The sequence below is a fragment of the Manis javanica genome, chromosome 3, assembly GCF_040802235.1.
Source record: "Manis javanica isolate MJ-LG chromosome 3, MJ_LKY, whole genome shotgun sequence".
Lineage (NCBI taxonomy): Eukaryota > Metazoa > Chordata > Mammalia > Pholidota > Manidae > Manis > Manis javanica.
In genome coordinates this window covers 82,415,505-82,438,522 of record NC_133158.1, presented here as the reverse complement: position 1 = coordinate 82,438,522, position 23,018 = coordinate 82,415,505, and the positions used below count along the sequence as shown (strand labels likewise).

Sequence of the window (23,018 nt, the reverse complement as noted above, 5' to 3'; positions counted from 1 at the left end):
TTATCTCACCATCCTCACTCCTCACTCCCTTCCTTATACCACAAACCTTTTAACATCTTTAACATCACAAAAAATCTTGTAGCATCTGGCCCTTGTCTATTACTCCTAATTCATCTTTTGGTGGGTCCCACCTATATTTTACACATAATCACAATTTTCTTTTAGTTCCTTGACTGCTCCAATCATCATTCAGGATTTCTATATATGCTGATTTGTCTGCCTAGAATGCACTTCTGTGCTTAAACACTCAAATAATTATCTATGACTTCACCCTGCATCTCTCAGTTCAATTGCTTCTTCCACATCAAAGAATTTTCTGAATTCCCTCATAATTCAGCCTATTACAAGATCTCACAGGATCACTTAATATTTCTTCAGACTCCTACTCATTGCTCTCTGTTATAATTCAAATATATGTAAGCAAGAAAAATTTTAGTCAGTGTCAGTAAAATATGAAGTCTCAAAATACAAATTAAAATTTATATTGCAGAAACTGCATGACCAGTGGTCAGTGCATGCCTTAATCTACTCCTGTGTCAAAGCTTTCAAGTTTTTCAAATGACTTGTTCATTGGATTAACATTTCTTTAATAGTTTAATAAAATATTATCCTGCAAAAAAGCAATTTGGGATTCTTGGGGTAAAAATTAATAAGCTTGTTTACTCGTGGACTTCTTAAAATATTTCAATTGTTAATAATGATTATAAATATGCTTATAAACACAAAAATTATAGTCAGTATTTTTCATATCTTTTTGTGGGACACTACGGTCCATTGATAAAGTTTAAGATATGTATATTGCTTAAGAAACACACAATACTGTGGTTTATATTTGCTCTGTGAGGTTATTTTTGAGTACTCTAAACTTGAAAAAAATAATGGTCTGTGTATTTTAAAGTAATCTGAAAACCGTTAGTCATGACAAATAATATAAGTGAACCTAAATTTATAGATTATATGAAAAACTGGGTCTTTTAAACTTTTGATAAATCAATATTGAAGAAAACATGTACTTACTGATTTGAATCTGCTGGGCAATGAGTACAGTTCTGATTAGCTTTAATATTTCTTGTTTCTTTTGTTATTGCACCTTTTTTCTTTTCTTTTCAGTTATTTTTGTAATCTCTATATTTTATTCCATTGTCATATGTTCATCTACTATCAGGTACCAATGTTGAGTAATAGATTAAATGTTTATAAAATATTTAATAAGATATTATGGAAAGTTAGGGCTCAGTTTTCTTCATATTTTCATGGAATTTATTAATAATTTCATTGATAATATGTTCTTTATAACAGTACTTGAACATTAAATATAATCAGAATTTAATAGTAACTATGAAAAATAAAGTATTTCATCTTTAAGTATTTCCTTCTATTGTTTACTGAAAAAACATACGCAAAATAAGTTAAAAGTTATTTAAAAATCTAATATTATCAATAATATAGAGGAAAAACCCATAGTCTTTGACCATACCTCTTTCCCTAGTTCTCCTCTCAAAATGAAGATAATTTTTTAAACAGTTCAGCTATTTCTATTATTTATTTCCATATTTCTAAATTATATATTTATCTTAATATATCAGTGTTAGTCATTATATATTATGATAGATTAAATTTTATTATTTTACACTATTATTTTATGACCTCCACTCTTTTCATGTATTTATATCAATCAATATGATCATATAAATATATTTCACTGCTAATGGAATTAATAATCTCCAACTATTTATCTTGTATGTACAGTTGACAAGGGTCACTTGGAGAAAATAACTCACTCTTACATGCTTTCATACCTCTTTTTATTTTTTCCATTTTTCCATCAAATCTTATGATTTACCTACTTTAATTTTACTTAAAATGCCCAAACATATTAAATATTTCATATTTAAAACTTTTTCTAAAAACTCTAAAGCAAAACAAACTAAAAAAATTATTATCCCATACCACAGTAATTCCACTCCTGGGTATTTACTCAAAAAAAACTGAAACATATATGTTCAAAAAGATTTTACAATAAGTTCCTAAAGAGCTTTATTCAAAATTATTAAACCTGGAAATTCATTAGGTATGCATTATGAAGAAAATGGTTAAACAATTGTGATACATTCATACAATGAAATATTATGAGGAATATAAAAGAACAAACTATTGATATGTACAACAAACTGGATCAATATAAAAAATAAACTGAGTGCACTACTAATTAAAACTGTGGGGTGCTGGTACATGAAAAGACAAGCATATCATTGGACTGGAATAATGATCCAGAAATAAATCTAAGTACATACAAAAATTTATCACATATCATATATAAAGGTGGCACTTAAAATTAATAAGACAAAGAAGGACATTTTAATAAATGATGCAGGGGCAATTGGTTAGTCATTTGGAAAAAGATAAAATTAGGTATATACTTCACCACCATACTCAAGAACTTAATTCCAAATGGATCACTGATTTAAATGTTAAAAAAATGTGACAATGTAAGTACTAGAAGAAAATATATATGAATTCCTGTTTAATTTTGGTGTCAGGGAAAGGCTTTCTAACTGTAATTCAAGAGCCAGAGACAATAAACTACCATTGATAACTACCTAGAAATAACAACAAATTTTACAGAAAAAAAGCCACAAAAATATCAAAATACAACCGGCAAACTTAAAAGGATGTGTTGAAAACTTGTATTGTATATTGAAGATGAAAGCTAATATTCTTTTAAAAACTCTTAAAAATTAGGAATGCTATATCAAAAACCTAATAGAAAATTATGAAAAAGCCACATGAAAAAAATTCACACTGAAGGTATAAAAATAGCCCTTAAATATGTGTAAAAATATTCATCTCACTCATAATTAGAGAAATAAAAATAAAAATTTCATTAAGATAGCATTTGCATTTCTCTTTCATCAGGTTGGTGAAAATTATTAAGAATGACCTTCTGTTCTTTTTCTCAAGGCTGTGGGAAGCCTGGCGCTCTCATGCTGCTGGGAAGGCAAACTCTGGAACCCTTCTGGAGGGAAATTTCCAATAAACTAGCAAAACTACATACATATACACATAATATTTATCTAAAATTGTCCTCTCCAGGGATTTACTTTGACTACACACACTTCCAACGAGGTAAAAATGCATATGTAGAAGGCTATCCATGGCAGCATTATGTGTAATTGCAAATCCAGGGAAACTATGCCAATGCCCAAACCTAGAAAAATGGTTGAATGAACTATGGAACCCACACATAAAATATTATGCATCTATAAAAGGAATGAGAAATATCTCTATATAGAAAGATGAGTGATATGAAGGATATATTGCTAAATAGAAAACAATAATACAAATTAATATGTGTAATGTCCTAGCTTTGAGAAAAAAAGGGAGAAATAAAAAAACACATGTGCATATGCTCACTAGTGCAAAGACATAAAGAAAAAATGACAAGAAGAATTTAATAAAATTGATTACCTGCAGGGTCTGAATGGAAACTGAATAGAAAGATTGGGGAATACAAACAGGATTAGGTGGCCTTTTCCTCACTTAAACATTAAGGAATTAATAATCATAATTTTCTATACAAAAGAGCAAACTATTAACTAAAGATGGTTTTTTGTTATCTGCTAATATATCAGATACTCCAACCTGTGTAGAGTTTTTCTTTCTTCTCTTCCTTAAATAAATCCTTAAATAACCATTTGATTTTACTGAAAAAATTTTAAACATTTTTTTGAAGCCTCAAGTCATTCAACGTTATAACTTTCTTGACAAAATATGCTTCCCTAATCTGTCTTATTTTATAAAGTATGTATTCTTTAAAAAATCAAAGCCTTTAGAGTCAGAATCCCAAATTCGGATCCTGGCTATTACTTTGGATTTTATTTTCTTCACATAGTGTTTTGAAGATAAGTTAAAAATATGTAAACTATTTAATACTCCAAAAAAGTATGCAATAAATTGCTTTCCTTTCCTTCCATATTCCTTGCATATTTTAAAGTTAGATGTAAGACTCCCAACAGACTTAATCACTAAAAAATTGCATGGATTGTTCAAGTAAAATTAATTGGCTTTTTAAAAAAATTCTCATTATTCATCTAGCAAAATAAGGTCATTGAAAATGTGTTCATTGAAAAATTCTTAGATATTAAAGTCAATATCATTTGTGTTTAATCAAGTTTTTAAAAGCACATAGGACAGGATGTTTAATAAAGATTACTTTCAAAGTTGTTTAAATTGTATTTCTTATTTAGTCCAGTTGTAAAATATTTTTTAGTGAAAGAAGATTCAGCTCTAAGAGATTATTTGCATTCATATTTATCTCATAAATTCCTTCATTCTCAGGTCAATAATGAATGCTGCTTCTGAAAGAATATATCCATTCTCAGAAAATCTCCTGACTTTATATTCACGCTTTAAGAACATGTACTTAAAGTGCTTCTTCAAGTACTTTAACTTGGTTTTAAATTTACTGCTCCTTTAGTAGGTGAACCACCACTTACAACTGAGATTATTTTTATGGACATTTCATTTCCAACTAAGCCTTACACATCTGTTCTACTCACAAATTACAATTTCAAAATGATCATAATTCAGAATTTGACCATAAAAAAGTAAGATTAAGTGATTTAAATGCATCAGTATGATTTTGTTCAATGCAGCATATATTTATAAGGCTTTCTCAGGGTTAAGATATAAATTATGATATATATTCTCTTTATTTGTAATAGATTTACCATAAAAGGATTCTATGATTATTATATATTTGTGACCATCCAGACATCAATATAAGATTATATTTAAGTTCAAATTTATTCAAAGTGAACTACTCAAAGATACAGAAAAATGAACCATTCCATAACCTATTTTTCTCTTATCTATAACATTATAAACAGTCTAATTCATATCAGCAAAGGGAAAAAAAGTAATTGAGATGACAGTGATACTTTAGTCAATAAGACTTTGATTTTCAATAACTCTTACACAAATTGAATTGTACTAAAATTTTATTTGCAATGCAATGATTGCTGAGAGATAAGCACTTCATTTTAGCTATGTTAATTGACTACAGAATTTTGCCAGTAATGAACTGAATGAATGAGTGATTAAGAGATTAGTATTTTTTTATACATAATAAAAGCTGCTTGTGAAATTTCTAAAGGTATATACTTGTAAGTGTTTTCTGCTTTTTGGGAGTAATTTAAGCAAATATTGTGGCATAAACCTCTTCAATAACATGGAAAAATATTTGTTCATTACTTAATCTTCACCTGTAACAGTTATCTATTCAATTAGAATTCCACTCACAATGCACTAGATATTTTCCTCACAAGTATAAAATTAGCAATATGCCATTTATTTTCAGGCAGTATAATAACCATGCAGCATATTAAAATCATAAAAATTTATTTCATATTTGAGAATAATACATGACCTATGACATGAACAGGAGCTCAACTATATTTTAAGTATCAGGAAAACTTATGTAAATAATTGTGCATGTGAATATGTGTTTTGTTTAATATTCCAAAATATTTTGAAAACTTAAATTCTACAGATGATTTTTTTTGATGGATAGACATTAACAGACTTTACCATGAAATTTAGCTCATCTTTATTAAATGAAAAACTGTCACTTTATACACATATTAAATTAGAATTATGGAAATAGAAGCATAAATAAAATGATCATTTCTGAGACATAGAAGGACCCTTTGAAACTTCTAATATAATTTCAAAGTCAGCTTCCATCCAGTCCAAAATATCTCCAACAAGATAGAAAATCTTATCTTTCTAGCCAGTCCAGAGCATGATCATAAAAAATTAAATTTTTATAAGTATAGCTATAGAATTATGATTTGCAACTCTTAGTTATACAATATGTAAATGAATGTTTAATTAAGCACATTTTTAAATTATAAAATCAATGAATATATTTAATAATATAGTCATTATCCATAATCCAAATAAATATGATAAGTTTATAAACTATTAAAAAAAAGGCTACAGTCCATTCACAGCTACTATTGAGCTATAAGAAAAATATTGAACAATTAATTCTCACAATGGGTATTAAAAGTATCATCCTTGTTTTATAAAAAAACAAAAACAAAAATAGAAAAAATAATGTAACTTTGAGGTAGAAATAGATTTTATTATAGACTGAATTATGTCTTCCTCAAAATTCACATGTCAAATGAAGCCTTAACCCACAGTGTTAGGCAGAATGTGACTGCATTTGAAGTCAGGACCTTTAAAGAGGTGATTACGTTAAAAGGAGACCTTCAGGTTGGGCCCTAAGCCATTCTAACTGGTGCACATATAAGAAATTTGGTCACATAGAGAGACACCAGGGATACCTATATAGTGAGAAAAGAAGATCATGTGAACACAGGCAGAAGGTGGCCATCTGTAAGTGAAGAAGAGATGCCTCAGAAGAAACTAAATTTGTTAAAACCTTAATCTTAGACTTCTAGTTTCCAGAATTGTGAGAAAATAAATTTCTGCTGTTTAAGTTATACAGTCTGTCCATATTTGTTATGGCAGCCCTAGCTGACTAATACAGATAAACAGAGAGATAGGTACATAGATAAACATAGAGGTAGTAAAATGACATTAAGAAAAAAAATGATAATGTTATTTTTTAATAAATTAGTATAATTCAGAAAATCCAAATAAATTTGAGAGAGAAATAGGCCATTGTAAAAAATACATATAATTTAAGACAGCAGAGTCCTACAGAGCTCTTAGACAGGCAAAGGGCCATTCTTACTGCAATTTGGAGAAGTATCTCTTATGCGAATTGCACCTTCCATATCCAAGGGACTTGAGTCAACTTGTAGGATTAAATCAAATTGTCTAATTATCAGCACCACTGATAGGGCTTATGAAATGGATTAAGACAAACTCATCATCCTTGATCAAATTTAGAAAGTATACAAAAGAAATAAAAGTAGAGACATAATTAAATTTGTTTTAAATGAACGATGTACAAAAGTAAGGCAGTTGTTCATTTAGCAACATACTTTGAGTTAAATTCTTAACAGAGTTGGAAAACTCAGTTGGATAACAGTATTAACTCATAACAACATTGTATCTTACGTATTCTCATGCCATCTATAATTTATATATTCATCATTTGACACATTAATTACTCAGGAAACTATTTGCAAAGCATTTTTCTAGACTTTAGGTACACAACAGTCACTAAAACAGTAAAAGCTGGTATCCTCAAACACTATATACTGGTGGAGGTGATGGTTAATAAACAAGTCAATAAATGTTAAGAAGTGACTAAATGTAATGAAAAATGGAGGACGAGCGCATGACAGGGGCACTATATTTTTAAACGGCAGTGTTATGTATCACATAACACTGAGTACTGAGTCAGTACTCAGATACGACTGTCTATAAAGAGATCCTTATAATGAAACATGTATTTAGACTCAGATACACATAGGAAGATGATGATTTGAAGATAAGAGGGAAGATGGACATTTACAAATCAAGGAGAGAGAGACCTCACAAAAACCAATACTGCCAACACCTGGATTTCAGACCCCTAGTCTCTGTAAGATAAATTTAGGTTGAAGATAAATTTACGTTGTTTAAGCCACTGTGGTTATAGCAACCCTAGCAAAATAATAGAGATGATCTGGGAAGGGCTCTCTGGAGAGGTAACATTTTAGCAGAAAACAGGAAAATTCAATGGCTCAGAGGCAGTACAAGATCTCTGTAGCTGAACTAAATTGAGCAAAATGGAAGAGTAAAAGGATTTAGATCAGAGACGTAGGCAGAGGGCAAATAACATTTTTTACTGTAAGACAGTTTGTTAGGGTCAACGATAAAGGAGAATATACGTTCATTACTCAGAATTTTTCTCTTACAGGGCACTAAACTGAAACACAAAATTCGACAACAGAAAACTCACCTTTCAGAAGTTCTAACCTCCGAAATTGCATTACCATTGTTGTTGCAGATGCTAAAGGAAAATGAACACTCCCATTCATTGTCAGTAAAAATTTGATCAGCAGTATCTAGTGAAATTTAAAAAGTAAAGATCATTGCTGTAGTAATAACATCTTTAAGAATATTTCTCAAAAATGAAGACACAGTTATCGGAGGCCAGAAGTACAATTGTTATTGTTATAGTAGGTAGATAGCCAGACATGATCAGAGAGGGGTTTGAGGACTTTAGCAGTGTTACATTTGGTTAAATGTTTGTTTAGATTCTAAACAATCAATGTAAACTCTTCTCACAGAATGTGGGGATGGATGGTATAGACAATGGACCTGCCAAAACTGACTGGTTCCAAAATAGAAAAGTTGACCCTAACTTGACCTAAAAATGCACCATATGCTTGTTAGCATACTCAAAGTCACACCCCTTGGCACCATGACAGCTCCCAAGCAGACCATCCAAGGATAAAGAGAGATATCATTCTATTTCCCTGAAATCCCCTCCTTATTCCAAGAAAACCCCACCTATCCCGATGAATATTTCACCACCCCACTTAAATTCCATCTATAAAACCACCAAGCCCCACTATGCTTCTCTTCTCTGGAGCATAACTGTACTCCCTCCTTGATCATGTATTTTTGCATTATTAAACTACTCTTTGCTTGTACCTGCTCAACCTGCTGGTGAATATTTTCTCTTTCAGTATCTCCCAAGAACACTCTCTCCCAAGATTTTTGTTTTTGAAATTTGAACACTCTCCTAAGATATCCCATTTAGAGATATCTCCCCAGATTGGGCTGCCCAAAAATACAATGCTATTTATTATACCACTAGTTACAAGAAAAAAGGAAATATTTGACTACAAACAGAACATTTTATAAAACACAGTATGGAGGAACACATATTAGTGAAATATCCAACAGAAAGAATCCACAGTGACACACAGCTTGGTTTTCCTTTTTCCTCAGAGATTAGTTTCTTATCTCCTACTGTGTGACATATAATAAACTGGAATACAATCCTTTTTAGACTTGAATCAAATTTGGCTACATGAATTTATTTCTTCATAATTAGATATTATCTCCATTGTAGAAACAATACATAACTGGTATGAAATTGAAAACAGCAGAACTGGTGATTCAAAACCTGCTTCACTTTAGAAATGCATGAACAGTTCTTAAAAACACCAGTTTCCATATTCCATGCTAAACAATTAAATGAGAATTTGTGTCAGGGGTGGGCAGATGCTTAGACACTGTTATTTGTTTCAATTTGTTTAAGTTCTAATATTAACCAATTTTAGAACCACTGAGTTAAATCACTTCATTAAAAGGTCTACACACAGATGAGGTTAGAAATGCTCACCATATAAAAAACAAAAGTATAATTTTGCCTTTGAAATCAATGTAGAACTTGAAAAAGAAAATATGTTGGATACAGCTAATTCCAATTTTTCTCCATTGCCAGCACGTTAAAAAAAAACAGATTTGTATAACATTAAAAAAAATCACATACTTAAGAAAATGAATTTATTCTATGCAAGAAATGAAGGGGAAATACAAAGACAAAGCAGTAAAGAGTTTCAATCCTAAATATAACCAATGAGATGCAAGCACTTGGGTTCTGACCTCCATATGAAAGTGGAAGACATGCACTTGGGTCTGTGTATATGAGGGAGCTGGAATTAATAGCTATACATGACGATGGAATTCTGGATGGGCAATAATTTCAAATAAAAGTAGTAAGAACCTCTTGACTCACCAGTCTAGGTAAGTGTTAAGGGACAAACTGGCAGAAAAAAAAAGAAATGAGAAATCTGTGACATTTCAGGGGTCAGATCATGATATGAGAAATTAATATAAAAACAGAACAGAACCAGGAGCCCTCAGAGGCCCAAAAATAAACAAAAGCAAAATCAACCTTTAGAATCAGTTTCAAAATACAGGAACATTGAAATACCTTGAAAGAAAACAAACAAAATAAAATAACACTTAGGATATACTTAATAAGAAGGAAAATATACCAAGAAGGAAGGCATAAAATCCTGAAAGTAGGATTAGTCAAAATTTTTTAAATATGCAATTAAATAAAATAAGAAGCAATGTTATAATTAAACAAAAAGCTAATGTTTGGAATTTTAAAACAAGATAAAACAAAACAGTAGATCCCTTTTCATGTAACATGGGAGAAACAGATACAAATTTCACGTTTTCTAAGGCACTTCTATTGACTAAAGACAGAGAGATCATTAAATTAATTTGTTTTAGAATTTTAAGTCAAGTAAACATGATAAAAATATAGTCATATAGAGCAAAATAACATAAATAAAATGTAAATTATACCAGGGCAGAGGAATAAATAAAGAATACAACCACTACAATGGAAAGCCAACACAGTAAAAGCAACCAAAAAAGCATGGTATTTGAAAATACAAAATAAGCTCACAGTAAGATAGTAGGCAGTAGTCCATGTGAAATATTAATCAAAATGTTTTACATTCATAAAAATAATTTTGAGGAAAACATATCCTTAACCTGTATTTAAAAAATCTAGCTGTTTTCTCTTTAATTTATAAACACAATGAAACTGAAATGTTGAAAGCAAAGGGTAACAAATACAGAGCACACAAATACTATCCAAAAAAACTGGTGTAGCATTATCAATATTGGCCAAAAGAGAATTTAGACAAAGTGAAAAAGAGATAAAGAGGCTAATGAGTTAATACTGAAAGGAAAATTCTTTCCAGAATAACAAAATAAAATAGAACATACTTGTTCTTAACAACATAACTTTAATATAAAGGAAAGTGAAATAATACCATAGAGAAATTGATACACATCCACATTCATTGCAGGACAATTTTAAACATCATTCTCAAGATGTACACAAATGCAAAAAAAAAAACTATACATAGAAGATGCATATTACCAAAATATACTATATCTCATAGATGCATAAAGTACCCTGCAAAAGAATAATTATATTCTTTTAAAGAATCATGATATAACACTTACAAAATTTGAACTTCATTACACTACAAAGTAATTCTTACCAGGAATCAAAATATTTAAACCATATAAACAATGTACTCTGGAGAAAAAGGAAATACAAAGAGCCATAACAGGTAGAGACTTGCAGCTCATCTTCCATTCCAATAATTTTCCCCTTCTTTGGCCACCCAACTAAACTACATTCCTAGCCTTCTTTGTAGTTAGATATAGCCAGGCATCTAAGTAGTTTGCAATGTGAGCATAAGTAACAAATGTCATATTCAGGCTTATACCATGAACACTTCTCTATGATCCTATTGCTTCTACTGGCACAATGAAGGTTACGATCAGGCCCTAACAGACATTTTAGACAGAAGATGTTAGGAGAAGAATTTTTCAGATGATCACCAAATGGAGGAGAGTTCACTGACCCCAGCTGAGCAAGAACTAATCTACTATAAATTGGAAACACTGGATTTTGACTTTCCTCTTAATGCAGTTAAGCCTTCTCTGATACAAAGAACAGAAAAAGCGCCTTATGATTTGCAATTTAAAATTACACTTGAAAAATGAAAATCTATAAAAATTTGAGAAATACAGGAGATATAGTATAATAGCATTAATACTCACATCAGAAAAAACTAAAGATGTAAAGTTAATAAGCTAAGTATTCAATTTAAGAATATCATGGAAATTTTAAAAAGGATAGAAATAATAATAATAAAACAAACTGATTAGATTGCAAAGAAATAATAGATACTATTGCTTTAAAAATTATTAACAATGTAGGTCATACAAACAAACTTTTTTCAACACTTTAAATGGACAGTTGCCTTTTAGAGAACTGCAAAATGGGGAAGAAAGCTTTTCAGGGTAAAGAATAAAAAATAAGGAAGTGACAAATAGAAAATATCTGATTGGCTAGGGCTACACAGTCATTCTTCTTGGGAGTGAGAAGGTCCAGAGTTGACTCATTGTTTGGGATTGGTTGACTGGTTGTACTCTATTTCTGATCAAGTGGAGCATTTATAGAGACATAAAAAGTAACTAAATTTTGGGTTGCTGATATGGCACCCTAGGCAGGAGCAGCTATATCTTGGGCATCAAAATTCATTTCAACACTCCCCTCTTCTGTTAATCCTCTTGACCATTCAAAAGGTTTGATCAAAAATACCAGAGTTAGTGTGACTCTCCTTAACATTGCTCTTTGAGGTATCAGAGCAGTATTTACAAAAGACTATGCCAGGTGCCTATTATTGGAGCTGCTTATGTTTTTCTGTTATCTTTTTTGGTTCAGTTGGAGAGAGACCAACTGTGGACAGGTCAATGACTGTCCACCTGCACCCAAAGCTTCTTAGAGAATGTAACATAATAAGGAGAGAATAATAATTAGTAGCAACAGACAATGCCCATGGTTTGGAAAGTGTTCCTGGGCTGGGGTCCCCATGTCCCAAACCAGTGAGAATGAAATATGCCTAGAAATGATTGCAAAGAGGATCTTCTTTAAGCCCTTTGGTCTCTATATATTTCATGTAATTGTGTCTCCACTTCCCCAGAAGTGTCCACTCCCTGAGCTTGTTTCAGTAAAACTGAGGCATTGGAAATCAGGGAGAAGTTTGCAATGGGCAGAGAGAACTACGGGATCACCAGCATCACAACAAATACAACAGTCATTGGGAGTTAATTACCCTTCTTACAATGGCTTTAGATATGTGAACAGTGGCATTATTTATCCCAGCTGGGACAAGGCAATAGATGGAAAAAAGAATCATAAAGAATTTCCTGGTGTAACAATCAGAAAAAGGATGGTCAGAGAGGGAAGGAGGAATAGAAAAAAGTGTTTTTGATCTGACATTTTGGGAAGGTTAAAATCACTTCTTATTTAACAATGGTTTCTATGTAATTTAACATACCAAATAAATCTAATTAGTTTGACATTTCTAATTTCATAAGGAGAGAAAACAAACCTTTTAAGATGTTCCAGGGACCCTCTGAAAAAAATCCCAAAATTAGTTCAATGTCAAAAATATTTTAGAATTTTACTTTTGGAAAGTTTTGTCAAAAATATCCATTTAACTAAAGTGACAATGAAAGACTTTGAAGGCAAATACAGAAAGTTACATAGTGGTAAAAAAAAAAAAAAGCCTTAAATCTTTTACTATTGAAAAGATTGGGTTTTCTTAAGTAATCAAAGACCTGATAAAGTCAACATGTAGCAAAGTGAATTACTTTGGTAAGACACAAATCTGCTTTCCAGGATTATCTAAAAGGTGAAGAAAAACCTTTGTTTAAAATTTCTCATTAACAGAAGATTAATAACCTAAGAAAATTTTGTCCATTCAAGAAAGAGAAAACCAGAATCTAATTTTGCATTAGTATACTCTTGATATTTAAACTCACTTTTTATTAAAGAAACAAATAAATCCATTATAGTCTCAGCCAACTTCACCACACATGAAATCCCTTTCTCAACATTCCTTTTCCACAAACTTTCTACAGTTTTTTTGATATCCATTCATACTTTTCTTTTTTTATTTCTTTTATTTCTCTCATTCTGGAACAAGTATTTTACTTTAGGACAAAATTACTTTATTTTTTCTCTTACCAAATAAAAAAGTTCTCCATGCCTTTCTTTATCCAAAACCACATTCTGTTTTTCTTATATACTTAGACGCACTTTTCATCCTTGTTATTTCTAAGTAGTTTTAATTTCTTAGAATTCTTAACATTTAGAATCCTTAATTCCTAGTGGAATTGTGGACTGTCTGTTACACCATCATTTTGTGGACTGGAAATTATAAATACATTTCATCATTTCTAGAAGCATGTTCTCTCATAATAAATTTTTCTCAAAATAAATGTGGCACAAAACATGTTTACTAACAGACCCAAATATCTTTAGTTCCTTTGTAAAAGGAAGCCAAAGTAGATAAACCTATGTCCAGTAATTAATGTTTCAGTATTTTATTTGGAAATGATCGAGTCAATGAATAACCATCATTTTACTTATCTTAGTAAAACCTTGAGGTTTCAAGTTACCAGAAGGATTTTGCAAATAATTTTTAAGTAGACATACCATAAAGCATAACTAATTATCATTTAAAATTTCATTTAAAACTTTGATCTTACATACACCTACTTATTTGTTCTTATGTTTAGATTACTCATGAAAGTCTCATGAGACATTAAACAGTTAACCATCATCTTAAGTTATCTTTCTTGTTGATGAATTCTGTAACAGAGATAATATGAGCTTATTTGACTTTTAGTACACCTAGGTAGACTACAAGTTAAACATCTGTATTATACTTAATATTGATAATTCTAAATACATGACTGCTTTAATTAAACTAACATAGTTTTTTTTTCCTCTAAAATTATCCTAGATCACATGAACTAATTTGGATTACTTTCTATATTTCAGACAATATACTTGATTTATATAAATGTTTAATTTTATTTAACCCAATTAAACGGAACTCTTTACAAATTAATTTCGGCAATACCATCCAGAGCTAGAAAAATATCACATATCCATAACATACATACATAGACTTAAACATACAGATGGATGCAAACAGACATCTTGCAGTTTTTGTTTAAAAATTTTAGCCATGAGACAGTTATGATAATGCAAAACTCACCAGTTTATTTAGAAATAGTTAGATCCAGATCATGTTTCTGGCAGATGGAATAAATTAAGATTACTTGCTCAGATGGCTAAAACTTTTTAGTAATATATGTGGGGTTTTTTAAGATTTTTTTTTGTCTAGTTTCCTAATAATAGCCCTGAAAACAAACTTTTTTTCCCTTTTGATAAGCATTACCTAAGTTCTGAGAAACCAAATAGAACATTTGTATCTCAAAGTCCCAGGGCAAGAATTCAAGTTCTTCCAGTTTCCCAAGGCCAGAATTTTTATGATAGCTATAAACCTTTTGAAATGAAAAGAGGAGGTTTTGTGATCAGTTAAAAAAAACTGATTTTTTTTCCTACTCTTGCAAAGACTCAATTTGTAGGACAAGTTGTCCTCAATTCGCAGGACAGTTGTTTTCAATTCCTGAAAGAATTGGGTTGTAACCTGAATGATACCAAGGTTGCTGACCCACCCATACAACTAACTACATTATCTTCAATTTGCTTCTTTACACCAGAGAGAAGATATTTAAATAGAAATCAAAATATTCCTATGTTCCAGATTTAAAGTTGGTTGTCTTTGGAATGTTTTCATTGTCCTGGGGGTGTATAGTTTAATTTTCCCTTAGAGGAGAAGGCCAAAAATACTTTCCTGCCAGGCTTTGAATATTAGCTACCAGTTTGGCCAACTTCTAACCATAGAGTTTCTTTAAAAAAAAAAAAAACTTTTCAAATATCTTGTCAACTTTCAACCAGGACAAACAGCAAATATTCCGGCAATATTGAGCAACCCAAAATATTCTACCCTTTCCAAGATCCAGAGTCACTTCCAAAAATAGGCAAAAGAAAGAAAGACTTAGACAATTCCCTTGAGAGCTGGCAACAGTTGGTAGGACCCTAACTACAAATGTAGTGCAACACACATTTCTGTCCAGCCATATTTTGGGACCCCCAACCTGAGGGTGGAGCTGCCTGTGTACACAAGAACGGACAACCTGTATGTCCCAGGCAAACAGAATGTGGATCCAAGTTTCCAGGACACTGAACAACACAAACAACAAGGAAACAGCTGTCCCTGGGAGAGAAAAGAGCAACAAACAATGAAGACCCCAAAACCAAATCTGTAAGAGTCTGGATTTGGAAAGTGACATGAGATTTTACTTTCCTTTCTCAGCCTGCCACCTCTGACATCAGGAGACCGACTGGTAAGAATTCTTACCTTTCACTGGTTTCTGCCAGTTTTCCAAGGATTCCATTTGCAGGCTTCTAAGCAGGTGTATTTAAAGTAAAGAGTAGAGCTCAGGTTTTACCACAGTTTGCAAGGTTTTCCACTAATTTTAATTTTAGTTTCCCCCTGGATGTTAAGGAAATAATTGGAATGAGTTTGCCAGAGAATTCCTGAATTTCTGCCAACCCTGGGAAGGGCCCATATGGGGACCCCCTTTCAAGGTGTATATGGGGGTGTGTTTGAGTTAGTGTGAAAACATTTGATGAAACCTTCAAGTACAATGTTTTCTCTAGTGTTCCACTTTAATTGCAAAGACACCCATTTCTATGCCAGTGTTTTGATGATGGACCCCAAGGAGGGTATAAGAAGTGAAGTCCGAGTGTTTTAGGTTTCTGGTCTTGAAACAATAGAACTGTAAGGCCATTAACTTATTGGACTTTTGTTTACAGTCTGCTAGTCTCTTCAGAGTGGAAAGACAATTCAGAGAAAGAAGTAGCAGATTGAACACTCGAATAAAGAAGGATAGAGGGAAGTAGTATGAGTCACACCAGTTTTAGAGTCTTTTGTTTTAGGTACCTCTTGTGTCTTTTAAGTTTTATGTCACCTTTGCAATGAAGGTTTTATGGAAATCTATTTTGGAATTTTTGAAGCCTTTTTCTAGCCTCTGATATGAATTAAAATAGATATCCCATTCTGTTTGTTAACTTGGGAAACCTTGTATTCAAGTACACTTTTTAAGTGAAGAATCTTGTCTAATTTGAACATTCCCATGGTGGCTATTGTAAATCTCGGTTGTCTTGGTTAGATCTTGCCATTCTTATAGATATCTCTATCTTTCAGGACCATAGTTCTTTGACATAAAATAAGCAGGTGTGCCAGAAAGTAGAGCACTCAATTTTTTGAAATCTGAGAATCCCATTTCTTCAGCTAAGCCTTGGGTCTTCCAGAACCAAATTAATACCTGAAAGGGATGTACCACTGGGTTTGGGATTTTGTGGTATTTTACAGTTTGCTTCAGTGCTTCAGTGCATGGACATTTACTTGAATTTGGCCAGTGACTTAGTGTCAGTTTAACTTAGTCTGTGGCCAACTTATCTTAGCACAGGAGTCTTAGAGCTTGGTGGCAAGCCCTCTAACAGCTTTTAAATGCTCACCCATTCCTACTAATTTTGCATCTTTGGCTTTTGAGATTCCCACTAGCAATAAATACATTATTTTTTCACAAGATTTCTTTATAAGAGGCATATGAACTGATGGTCTTTAATAGTTTGACTTGTGCCTGTTTTGATTTTGATTTTGATAGTCAAAATAGTCTGAAATTCTTGTCTTAACTTGTTTTCCCAGTTTCCCCAATAGTTTATGCCATGGACTAACTCCACAGTTTTGTGAGTCCCCTAACAACTGCCACCCACTGTGGACACTGGAATCTCTTCTTGAGTATGCAAATGGCTTCCACTCATTGCACACTACCAGTGTTATTTCTCTGGAACCTTTAAGGGGAAGGGTCCAAGGGCAGGCCTCCCTAAGATGTGCCACTTTGCCATACAGATTACTTTGAGCTGAAAAACCATCAAGGCCCAAAAGAATACAGGAGGATACTGTGACATCCTTCCGTCACTGTACAAAAAGAATTACATGGAGAAACTACTCCAGGAGGAAAACTCTCACCTTAGACAGCTATATTATAATGTAAACTAGGTGTGGCAGACAGGGAGGGCTGTGGTTAAGTCTGTTAAAATTCTGTCTGTGCCTCATTGTTTCTGTGTTGCCCATTTAATATTTTGTTTAACAAACATTTACTCTTTTCATATTCCTGTGAATTTCTTCCCTTTTCCTTTGAAGTCTCAGACCTGTACCCTCTTCTCCTTGGCTCAGGATGATACATACACCTCACTCTTCCTGACTGTCTTTGAAACCCATTTCCATGGCTTCCTCATACATACATAATTAAACTTTCATTTTTCCTCCCGTTAATCTGTCTAATGTCAATCTGATTCTTAGACCAGCTAGGAGAACCTTGAGGTATAAAGGAAATTTCTTTCTCCCCAACAAAGGGATCCCAGAACCTTTTGAGAACTTCAATAAACTCCAGAAACTTTCCAGGGGCCCAGAACTTCCCTGGGAACAATATATATACATAATACATACATACACATACATACACGAAGTAAAGTTTGGATCAGAGTGCTGACACAGTGGGGCACAGCTCAAATCCAAGAGTGACTTACTCATACCCTTTGGTAACGATGAGAGGAACAGTGAACTCCAAGGGTTCAGCAGGTGTCTCACCTGTGCGTCTAGAAGTCCTGTACACCATTAAGCAGTCAGCTTTGGATACCACTCCTTGTTGCCAAAAGGCTGTTTATAAAAAATGATTAAAGAAGACAATTTAGGTGATACAAACAAACTTTATTTAACACTTCATGAAACTGATATCCCTTTCAGAAAACTGCAAAATGGGCCAGAAGGCAGGAAGCTTTTATAGGATAAAGAAGAAAGAACAAGGAAGAGACAAACAAAATATACAATTAGCTGGGGCCAGTCAACTTTCTTTGGGGTGAGGAGGCCCACAGTTGGCTTGACTTTTGGAGATTGGCTGACTGGATATATTGCATTTCTGGTCAAGCAGAACATTTATAGAAACATGAAAATTAATGAAGTTTCACTTTGCTGATGTGGTACCCTGGGCAGGAGCAGCTCCATCTTGGACTTAGAAATGTATTTCAACACTATCAACAAAATCAAATGCTACTTCTTTGAGAAGACTCATAAATAAGCAGATTTGATAGTCAAGAAAGAAAACCTAAAAAATACAAGTAATTTTAGAAATTGTAACATTAGCAAAAATCTAGTCACAAAGATAACACCATGACTACATAATATATTTTAGAGGTGACACTGAAAGCTTAAGAAATTGATAAACCCTAATTTATGGAAGATGTTGATTTATTATTTTAAAAGGCAAAAATGCTACTATTTTTATTATCCATTTTAATGTTATAGTAATAATAGAGAAAGGCATTTAGGTGAATAATTTTTTATATCAATTTGACTGGGCCACAGAGTGCACAGACATTTGGTTAAATGTTATTCTGTGTGTGTCTCTCTTTTTGGGTGAGATCAACATATAAATCAGTAGACTGAGTAAAGCATACTGCCCCCTAATATGGGTGGCCTTCATCCAATCATTTGGAGTCCTGGAAAGAATAAAAAGGCTGACCCTCCCCGAAGTAAGAGAGGATTCCTCCTGCCTGCCTGACTTTGAATTAGGACATCAGCTTTTTCCTATCTTCATTTTCAAACTGAAACATAAGAACTTCTTCAGTCTCAAGCTGATTGGCCTTGAGCCTAGAACTCCACTCTTGGCTTTCCAGGGTCTCCAGCTTGCCAACTCACCCTTCAGATCTTAGGACTTGTCAGCCTCCATAATCACAGGAGCCAATTTCTTATAATAAATCTCTTTTTATAGATAGATGGGTGGACAGATGGTTCTGCTAATAGTTCTATGTCTCGAAAACTCAAAGTAATGTAGCAATGAAAGAAAAGAAAATTGTGGGACAATTCTCTTTCTGAACAGAATTGCAAAAACATAGACAAAATAATAGAACTCCAGTAATATGGATGCATATATGTTTATTTACACACACACACACACACACACACACACACACACACACACACACACACACCATTGTTAAGTGGGACTATCCCTAGGAATGTAAAGACATCTTTTTATGAACTTTGCCACATGAATTAATTTTAAGAAAAAACTTTTTAAACAAATTTAAAAAGATTTTAGCAGTAGCCAGAAGAAAAAGCATTAGACAAAATTGAAAGCTCATCTATGACAAATGCTCCAGTAAAACAGAATTATATGAAGAAATTTTAACTTAATAAAAGTTATCTATCAAAAATCAGCAACAAATAATGTAATAAAAAACATAAAAATATCTTAAAGCAAGAAACAAAAAAAAATTACCTACTATCATAGATTCTATTCAACTAGATGTTCTATCCAGGGCAAAAAAAGTAGAAAAAATAAAGAAGCATACAGGAATTGGAAAGAAAGGCTTTAAAATATTTTTGCAATGATTATCCACATGGAAAACTACAGATAATACAATAAGATGAATAAACAAAATTAAAACATATAAAATCAATATAAAAATCAATAGTATTTTTGCCTAGCAAAACTATTTTTGAAATGAAGTTTTCAAAAATTCAACTCACAGAAACAGCATCCCATATGGTATATAGGAATAAATCTAAAATACAGCCAAGATCTTTATAAATAAAATTATTTTTAGAAAATAAAAAAGACCTCAGTAAATAAATGGAGTGCTAAACTATATATACTCAAATCATAAAGATAATAATGCATCTCCAAAATGAATCCTTAACTTCTTTATTGCTGATATCTTTTCTAACTGTATCTTTTTTATTGAAGTACAGTTGATATACAGTATACAGCCCCATGATTCAACAGTTATACACATTATTAAATCCTCACCCCAACTTGTACGGTTACTATCTGTCAACATAGAAAGATGTTACAGAACCATTGACTATATTCTCCATGCTGCACTTCCATCCCTGAGACCAACTTATATGATGATTGAGATTTTACCTTTATAGATATTGAAAATTTTATCCTAAAATTATTGAATCCTAAAAGAAAAAAAAAAGGAAACTAGGAGTTTTTAGAAATATGTCAAATTAATTCTCAGCATTCCAGAAAGGTATTTCATGCTATCCTCATTTTTCAATGCTTTCTTTATGTATAAGACCTCTTCAGCATCTTTCTATTATATTGCTAATTTATGGTTAAGTGGTCTGAGTTGCTATCACTGCTGTAACACAGAGAATTTTAACTAATACATATGCTTGAGTTCAAATTATTCATTTAAGTCCCTATGACTATTTCCTCACCTACTAAGACATTTTTACTGAATATTTTCCAAGTTTTCCTCAAGCCGCTCAGAATCTTTATTTTCCCCTCATATATATGCAAAGGACAATGCATTTTCTATCTCTTAAATCAAAAAACACCTCTGATTAGAGGAGTTAGAGGAATTAAAACCATTTGCCAAACTCATTCCATTAGCCTAGGCACATTAGGCAGTCTTATGAATACTAGTACTCCAAACCCAAGTTGCTGGCCTTTCACATAGGAGCGATGTGTATAGTTTGCACTTTCTAAGACACTGGAGATTGCTGGAGCTTATGAGAGTGCTTACGTTGTTAGTAAAATCACCATAGCAACATAGCCCTGATCTGGTCCTGAAGATTCCTTCAAATTATGCATTGTTCCCAAGCTCAATAACCAAAACTATCCACTTTTATCTGGAAAAGAATTCTAGGAGAAGAAAAAAGAAATTAAATGGATTTTGTTACACTGTTGAGAAATAAAAAAGGTAACATTGATTTCATGCAGTGGAAAAATAATCTGAAATTTTTAGTTGGACTTCAAATTGGACATTTGTTTTCTTTCTTGAATAACAAGTATTTATTTACAAACTAAATCTTCCCTTAGTATTAAATTAACCTCATGATAAGATTTAAAACTCTGAGAAACAAAAATAAGCACAGAAAGGAAACATAAGTGGCACATAGTCTTCTCTAGGACTCAGATATTTATTGCTTTAATTATTTTTCTTTCTGAGGAAATGGCACAACCTTTTGAACAGTCTAGGTTAAGGTGTGTTGCTACAATAATTCTTCATATGTAGAGGATCTCCGAAACTATTCAGAAGTTTTTAAAGTATATTTGATAATTAATTACTTAAATATGAATGTATATCTTTCTTTAAATTAGCCTCTGGCAAGGAATTCTCTATTCTAACGCTAAATATTCACTTAGAACAATGTAGTGACAGTGGTAAAAAAAGCAGGATATTAACAAGTTAGCACATCTTCAGTGATAAACAGTAAACAAACTGTTTATATTTAATAGACAGTAATCTCTTCATTATTTTCTTATTAGTCTATCCAATGTAAATTCCATTTTACTTTTAATTTAACTTATAAAGAAGTCTAGGTTGATTCCTAGGACTATATAAAACTTTATAAAACTTGTGCTTTAATTCCTTATTAGCTATTTAGATATTTTGAGCTTCTATTTTTCTTGCTTTAGCACCAATTAAGAGTTGTAAATATAATTTATACTTCCTTATTAGAACACTACAGATTATACTTGTTGAATGAATGCACTCCATGGAAATTAATGCTTCAAAGGGACTTTCTTCTGTCAAAAATATTTCTGAATCATGTACACACTGATTGAGTGTAGAACAAGTCTCTTCAAAAGCCATTACTTCTGGGAATTTCAAATCAAGTTATGATATGCAAAGATTTTTAAGTCATCTGCTTTATAGCTACTTGCAACTTTACACTTGATTCAGCAAATCCGGATTATCAAGTATCCCACAAGAAATATCACAATTACATTGTGCTGTAATGATTCTCAACTTCATAAATAATATCCCAAAACCCATGGATGCAATAAATGCCATGAAGACATTACAACCTGGCTTTCTTTATCCTACACAAATACTATGTCCAAGGTGTTTTTGAAGGCATTACAAATAACTGATAAATTAATTATGTTTTAATAAGGAAATATAATACTGTGAGATAGACTCATTGTTAACTCACTTTGGAATTTTAAATATTCTTCTTTTCTCGGTGAAATTTTGGCACAACTGTTTGACCCAAAATTTTATTTAAGTGTTCCACATTTTTTCTGAATATATAGTTTCCTATTTTTAATTTGAACAAACACCCTAACGTTCTATTATAAATAGTGATTTCTGTTCAGAGAGCGTCTATTTGAAAGGGAGGCTAGATGACAGGAAGGAGCTGCTTACCCATTTAACTTTTCATTGAAAAATATTAATATATTTTTCTGTGTGCTAGCACATTCTGATAGGCATAAGGGTTCTATGGAGAGATGAAAAAAGAAACAGGAATTTCTTTCATGAAGTAGATAATACATTGGATATATCTATATAAGTTTCTCAATATCACTCACATAGAGTTGGGTGCAAAAATTAAAAGGCAACATCTGAAACTTTTGAGTAATATGGATCTTTACTATGGTTTTCATTGAAAGACAGAGTTTGCATGGCTCACTACATAACAAATGCATTTTAAAACCTTTAAAAAATTTTTTTTCTCTTTCCAGTATTTCCAACTTACAGGAACTACAAATTT

At 32.0% G+C, this 23,018-nt stretch overlaps 2 long non-coding RNA genes across 7 annotated transcripts in view; one reads left to right on the top strand and one right to left on the bottom strand.

Moving 5' to 3' along the window:
• The window catches only part of LOC140848417 (uncharacterized), a 155,214-nt gene extending 140,544 nt beyond the window's left edge, over positions 1 to 14,670 (bottom strand). The window contains exons 1-2 of the long non-coding RNA XR_012129246.1: positions 14,589 to 14,670; positions 7,925 to 8,030 (exon numbers count right to left, since the gene is read on the bottom strand). This is a non-coding gene — a long non-coding RNA (uncharacterized lncRNA). The remainder of the gene's footprint in view (positions 1 to 7,924; positions 8,031 to 14,588) is intronic.
• A 730-nt stretch (positions 14,671 to 15,400) lies between these two features.
• The window catches only part of LOC118968973 (uncharacterized), a 38,938-nt gene continuing 31,320 nt past the window's right edge, over positions 15,401 to 23,018 (top strand). The window contains exon 1 of one of the 6 annotated variants that reach the window (XR_012129242.1): positions 15,401 to 15,783. This is a non-coding gene — a long non-coding RNA (uncharacterized lncRNA). The remainder of the gene's footprint in view (positions 15,784 to 23,018) is intronic. The other 5 variants (XR_012129244.1, XR_005056853.2, XR_012129243.1 and 2 more) reach the window with 5 other exon arrangements.